Raw genomic sequence first — 7,307 nt, 5'->3', positions numbered from 1 at the left:
GGCCAGCGTTGAGCTGGGCTTCTTCGCCGAGGTTGCCTTGCTCCTTTCCCTTCTCTTTCTCTCTCTCTCTCTCTCTCCGCCTTTTTAATGCTCTTCCCCTGATCCCAACAAGAGATATTTATAAAGTTCAGCTTTACGACCCTGGCCACCAGCTGTGCCCCACTGGAAAAGTTGTAAAACTCATTTCCTGATTTGAAAGGCATGAAAACAAGAGGTAGGATCAAGATTTTTAACAAGCTGTGAAAAGCTGATTCATGCCCTCCAGAAATGTCTCCAGTTGGAAGCCCCTGTGGGTGCAAGGCTCCACAGCGAGAGGAGATCCAAGGGACCCCAGTGGGGTTGCCCTTGGGAGCGTGGTGAGCACACAAGCAGCAAGTACAGGAGACTCTGGCCTCCGACCAGGAGAGCTCCAGGCTCCCCTCCGGTCACGCTGAGCCGATTCTGATCCTTCACAGCGGCCAAGGTTTGAGGAGCATCCCACCTCGCAGGGACCAGAGTGGCACAGGCATCCTGTTAACAACCAGTGTGGGATGCAATGGCACCATCCTCGACAGGGGTGGAAATGCTCTCACCCAGCTCCCAGGTACAACAGCATGGCAGTTTCACCCCAGCCTGGGCTGCAGCCATGCCAGGCTTGTGGCCACGCATGGGCCAGGGGTGACAGCGGGTTTTTTTCACCAAGTGCAGGCAGTACAGCAATTGCCACTGATGCAGAGCAGGTGAGGAAGGCTCTGCATGAGGCATGCCCCAGGGCTCATCTGAGCAGTGCCCGTGAAAGTGGGGCTGTGTGCCTGCGTGCATGCAGCACCCGTGAAATGCCACAGCTGAGCAGCCCCTTTCAGAGGCTAGAGACCAGCCCCAGTAGAGACAGGGAACAGGAGGGATGAAATCAGAAGGTGAAGGGGCATTTGGGCAACAAGTGACCTGAGAGGGAAACAAGGACTTGGCTGATAGCAAGAAGCCGTGGGAAGATGCCACACCACCCAGGGACCTGCCTATGGTCCACACAGACCTTTACCCAGAGGGGCTTCCTCTGGGTTGAAGTGATAAAGTTGTTATCAGCTGGCAAAGCGAGGAGATGGGCAAGATGGAGGAGGTCAGAGCCCTGGGAGCCACACGGCCCCCAAGAGCTACAAATGAAAGGCTGAATTGCCAAGAGAAATTCACAGCCCATGTCAGAGGCGCTGCCGGCAGCAGGAAATGGGGCTCCAGGGACGGTCCAGCCAGTGGCTCGGCCAGCGCAGGGCCGTGCCGGCAGCGAGGCGGCAGTGGTAGCGGTAGCATATGTGGGTCATCTGCCCCTGTGTTAATCTCCCTACTTTCTGAGAGTTTGGGATAGGTTTACACCCTGACGCGTGAGGCTTAATATCCCTTCCAGAATTTGTGTTGGCATCCGCTATTATAGCTGGATATTTTTGTTATCCCCATAAATGCCCAATCCCTCCTTGAATCCTGCTAAATTTTGGCCTGAGCATTTTCCTGTGGCAGCCTAATTAAGCACAGAGTGAAAAAAAACCTGCTTCCTTTTATCCGCTTTGGATTCGCCACCTTCAGATTTGAAGGCATCGTCCCTTCGTGCTGGTGCTCCGGGCCCCCTCACCATCCCATTGCATTCCCATCTTGCATCTTGTGCTCTCACCTCTGAGGCAGCAGCCCTGGCTTTGCCTCCCCTCTTCCCCTCAGAGAGTTACCCCAGCCTTCTTGTAGTGCCCTGGATGATGCTGTGCCACTCTGGGTGGAATGGCTGGGTGGCAGCAAGGGTGGGATCAGTTGGAAAAGGCTGATAATAAATCAGAGAAGATTGGGGCACCCTTGAATAACCTGCTGACTGTGGGGCCGTGAGCTGGGATGGTGAAGTGTATCAGTGACAAATGAAAGTCACCCTTTGGTGCAGAGTTGTTACTATAGAAAGAGGATAAAAGCGTTTGTCGTCGAAGCAGTAAATGAATATTCCTATTGTGTGTTTGGAAAAAGAAGTCTGGCATGCTAGTAACCACAATGAAATAATCCATCATCATTTCATCACTGAGTACAGAAAATTTTAAACAAAAGCAGTGGGTTTCATTTGGAGGCCCACATGATTTGGCCAGGCTTCTGGAAGGGCGCTGAAAATCTGGGGCAAAAGCATCTCTCAGCTGTATGGAGGGGCACTGCCCCTGCTTCGCTGGGGACACAGGGAGGCATTCCCGGGATTTCTGTAGCCTGTTTCTGCTTCTGGTTTCCTAAGGAGACAGTTAAGGCTACCAGCCCACTCCTGGCCTTTGGGTGTTTCATCAAAGCGGCTTGCTGGGTAAATGCAGAGGAGGAGGAAAGAGTGTGAGGACACCCCTTGGCACGTTGCAGAGGGACCTGGACAGCAAGTCACCTTCTACACTGTAGCTGTGCATCAGGGGTCGGGGCTGGTGGTCCCTCCCAGCCTGTTGCTCCCACTCTTCCCCCTCCTGGCTGCTCTCCTTCCCCCACTTTTGCATCCCTGGGCCCCTGCCTGGCCCCAGCACAAACCCCCATGTGGGTTCCAGAGCATTTCATTCCGGTTCATACAGGACGGGGCTTGTAGCTTGGAAAACATCAACTGGAGTTGGACTCGGTGCTTGAGAGCTTCAGCTAAGGTACCCAAGGGATGCTGGGGCTGGAGGAGATGACCCCCTCTCTGGCTGTGCTAGCCAGTGCATCCTGAATGAGGTTTGGCCCTGGAGAGTAGAAGTGGGCAGCCTGTTTTGGTGCTCACATCTCGGGGACACAGCTGAGACCTGGGGAAGAGCTACAGAAGGGATGTAGGGCCTAGAAGAAGTGCCTTGCTGTAAGTTCAGTCACTTTGGTATATCAGGCAGAGGCCAACAGTAGGGACTAACTTCATGTCCAGGCATGCCGGTGAGGAGTGATCACCACCCTTGAGCATCCTGGGACCCCACAGAAGTCACATCTGTGTCTCAGCATCGCCCACAGCAGGACTCAGCTGCTCCTGCCTGGCCTGGCTCTCAGATGTGCCCAAGAAGAGCTGGGTGCTGCACCCCACCGAGGGCACGGCATTGCTGGGCTGCTCTCCCAGCAAAAGTCGGGTGCTCCCTCTGCAGAGCTGCTGTTCAAGCCCCCGGTGCCAGAGGATGGGACCCTGTGGATAGGCAGGGGAGAGCATCCAAGCTGGTGGGTGCTGGGATGGGGTGACAACAGCCCACCCCAGACCCGCAGGAGGCATGGGGGTAATAAATGATGCATGACAAGTTGCCATCAGCAGGATCCAGGAGTGTTATAAAACCTGAATCTCCTGAGCCTTCAGCTGGGACTGCAGCTGCAGAGCAGGAAGCAAACAGGATCCCGGCTGGCATTGTGAAAGCAAACACCATAAATCCGAGGAAGTGCTGTGATTGCTGTTTTAGGCACTGGGGAGCTTGGCTCCTGCTCCCCACAAGTGCTTTATTTTCTTTCTAAACAGCAAAAAAAACCCCAAACCCAACTTATCACTGCGCTGAGATGCCCTGGTGCTGCCTCAGGCCCTGGGGCAGCTGTGGGATGTGGGCACCTCTCTTTGCCCAGTGCCTTGAAGATGCTTCAAGCCTCAGAGCCCCCAGGGCACCAGGGCAGGGTGCAGGCAGCGTGCAGTAGATGCCAGCTCCGAGCTATGTCTGGTCACCTGAACGCTCACCAGCCACTGGAATGGCCAGATGCTGCGAGAGGTGAGCAGGGGGGTCAGAGAGCTGGGCAACCAGGAGCTGAAAAGGTGGACAGGAGGGGAAAAAGGGCTACCCAGGGAATGACGGCTGGCTCACTCCACCCCTCGTCCCTCAGCTAGTAAGCCAGATGGGATAGCTCCCAGAGGCTGGAAGTACAGGTGGGATCAGAGCTGACCCCACCAGGACTAAAGCAATGAGATTGTGCTCCAAAAAGGGCACAAAGCGGAGGGGACATGATGAAGACCTTGATGTCACCTTACTCTGCAGGCTGGTTGCCCAGTGGATGGAGCTTTGTGCCACCAGAGGAGCATGAGCTGGGAGGCATGCTGGCATGCTCTGTATCTCCCATGGCCTCGGCACCCACACCCTGACCCTCCTCACAGGGTGTTTCCACCCCATGGGTTGGGTGCAGTGTTTTGCAGGGGCTCTGCAAGCCCGTGTTGGATGGTGTCTGTGGGTCCCCAGCCATGGAATGGGGTCTGCTGTGGGATGGTGTCTGTGGGTTCACAGCTGTAGGATGGGCTCTGCCCACCCCAGGCTGGGTGCCTGCTCCTTGCAGCTGGTGGCTGGCATGGCTCCACAGTCCGGGCAGCCCCACACCATGGCTCCCTTGCCCTCTTGTCCTCTCTCTCACATGGTCTCATCCTCCCTTGATCGCCCCCATGCTCCATCCCTCTCCACCATACTTTGGCACTCTCCCAGGCCATTTATCCCAGCTGTGGCTGCTCTGTGCCAGGCCAGGTTTTGGCACCAGGGGGTTAGCCATGCATCCACACTCTCCTCAGCCCTAGCAGGGTGCTGGCACCCACGCTGGCACCCCAGCACCCTGGGTACCCCAGCACCCTACGTGTGCTGCTGCCCATGGCTCTGCCCAGGCTCCCCCCAAGGAAACGTGCCGGGAGGGCACGGGGTGTTTAGGAAAACAGGCCTTGGCACTTGCTGGCCATCCCAGGAAAATAAAAACATCCGGGCGGGCAGCCGCACAGTGAGTGCGAGAGGCCAGCACTCCATAAATCCCCTGGAGCAGGTGCTTTGTAGTTGGCACAAGGAAATGAGCACATTATTCAGCTCGGCTTAAACCCCGAAACGTTTCCTGTCCTGTGAGTCAGAAATAACCCTGGGAGATCATTCCTGGGCCACGCAGGAGCCACACCAGCCAAAAAAGTACCATGTGCCTGTTGGGCCTGGGGACCTGCTGGGGAGGTCAGGGGTCCAGGCACCCCGTGATGGAGGGGAGTTTGCCATGGCAGTGCAATGCCACCAGCGCTGACCCTGGCATGTAACTGTTCTGGGACGTGCTGGGGAGCCCCTGGGGACTCCCAGACCTGTCCTGGGCACAATGCTTCGGTTGGATGCAGGGACAGGGAGAGCCCCTGGAGACACTGGGGCTTTCTGGGTCCTGGATGGATCCTGCAGATGTTTTCCGTCCTCTCTGGGGTCAGAAAGGTAGATCCCCCCTGCACCACCCTGGTGCATCATGGGCTGTTGGTTGGCACCCAAGGGAGCACCCTGGGGTGCTACCCTGCTTTAGGGACACACTACAGGAAAAGCCATGGATGGCTAGTGGCTTCATGGTGGAAAAGACCACCTGGGCATATGGCCAGGACACCTTGTAGCCAGCCTGGGAGTCCTGGAGCAGATGGAGAGGAAAGCAATGCAGCAGGTACCCCCACTCAGCACAGGCAGTGCCCACCTGAAGGGGGTCATGGGTGACGCATCCTGTCCTGGTGTCCTGCAAGGACATTTGTAGGGTCCCACTATGGGTCTGAAGCACGGAGAGGTGTGGGTGCTGGAGGCTTTCCCTGCAGACACACTGGGACAGCCCCTGCCCTCAACAAGGGAGATGACACAGCTGCTGCATTACCCACATTTTTCCCTTTAAAATATTTGCCTCTGCTCCATTTTTTCCACTACTGGCACACAAACCCCAAACCCAAACAAGGAGCCGTTCAGGTTTCCCAGACAGCAGGAGCACAGGAAGCCCATACATGCAAAGGTCACCCAGCATGCCTGCAACTGTCCCATTGTGTTTTGTGCCCACCTGGCCAAAGCTGCCCACAACATGCTGGAGGCGTTCCTCTCCCATTTGGGATGGGGTGGCTCCTCCAGCACTGGGAATGGAGAGCCCAGTAGGACTCTGGCTCCCACTTGGATGGAGATGGGGACTCCCAGAGGGCCCTCTTTCTGTGCCCCCCCCTTCACAACCCCATTTACAGCCCCCAGCCTCCAGCAGGATGGGGCTTCTGCCCATTCATGCCAGACCTCCCCGTGACCCAGTGCCATATGTGCCCTGGCACAGCAATGCCTGCATGACTCCTTCACCTGGCCCCAGCAGAGCTAACCGTGCCACAGGCACCCACTTGTGGTGCCTGCCATGCTCTTTACAGCCACCTCCCGAGGCTGACAGGTTTCTGGCCCCACTCTCAGTGCAGAGGTGAAGGCGCTTGGCAGGGCCCTGCAGCCCACTAGCTCATGTTGCTGCACCCCAGGAGGTAGAAAAACATTTTTTAGCAGTTAAACAATCCTCAGCTTTGGGGACCTGGGGCTTGGTTTCACTTACTGGGAACAGGGAAAACAAGATGGGAACCTCATGGGCATGAGCTCCCCAGGGCAGGCGGGCATGGCTGTGCCTTTGGTGCCTACCACGCTCTGTTGCAGTGCGAGGACCACCATGGACTGCTGTGGGCCACCACAGACTGCCACGGACCACCACAGACCACCATGGACCACCACAGTCCACCATAGACCATCATGGAACTCTGTGTACTGCCATGGACCACCACAGCCCACCCTGGACTGCCACGGACTACCACGAACTGTCATGGACCACCACAGACCATCATGGAACACCATGGATAGCCATAGACTGCCATGGACAACTACAGACCACCATGGATCACCGTGGAGCACCACAGTTCACCATAGACCATCGTGGGCCTGCGTGGACTGCCGTGGACTGCCACAGACAACCATGGACCACCATAGACTGTCAGGGACCACCACAATCCACCACAGACCATCATGGACCTCTGTGGACTGCCACAGACCATCATGGACCTCTGTGGACTGCCACAGACCTCCATGGACCACGACAGACCACCAGGACCAGGGTGCTGGGCACAGCCCTGTGGAAAGAAAACTTGTCAGCTCCGAGACATGGGGTGCCAAGTGCAGAAAGACTAAAACTCAGCGTGAGATCAGGGAAGGTGAAACGGAGTTACAGAAACCCTAAAGCACGGTGAGCCCCAGCTCCGCGTGCCCCAGGGAGCAGGCTGAGGGAACAGCAACGACACCAAGCCCCGCATGAACCCATGCCCACCTCAGCTCCTCTCCCACCCTGTGCGCTTATGGGGGGATGCCCCGGTCTGACAAGGGATGCAGAGCTGGGGCAGTTGTCCCCCGTGCCCTCCAGCTGCCTGGGTGTCCGAGCGGCAGCGGGCACAGCCGGGTAGCTCGTAGCTGACGTCCCCGATTGTAGGGGTGTATGGTGTACGGTCTACAGGCAGCGGTGACCGGGCCCCCTCTGCTGGCATTGCACACACAAACATGGGGCACCCCGGCACCCACAGCCCCCCCCGGGCACTCCATGCACCCCATCCCGCCTGCAGCGAGTCCCCCCCCAGGCTGCCCCCATGC

Source organism: Haliaeetus leucocephalus, unplaced genomic scaffold (genome assembly GCF_000737465.1).
Source record: "Haliaeetus leucocephalus isolate CR32 unplaced genomic scaffold, Haliaeetus_leucocephalus-4.0 Scaffold278, whole genome shotgun sequence".
Taxonomy (NCBI): Eukaryota; Metazoa; Chordata; class Aves; order Accipitriformes; family Accipitridae; genus Haliaeetus; species Haliaeetus leucocephalus.
The sequence above is the reverse complement of the archived record's forward strand: the minus strand, read 5'-3'. Positions refer to the sequence as shown.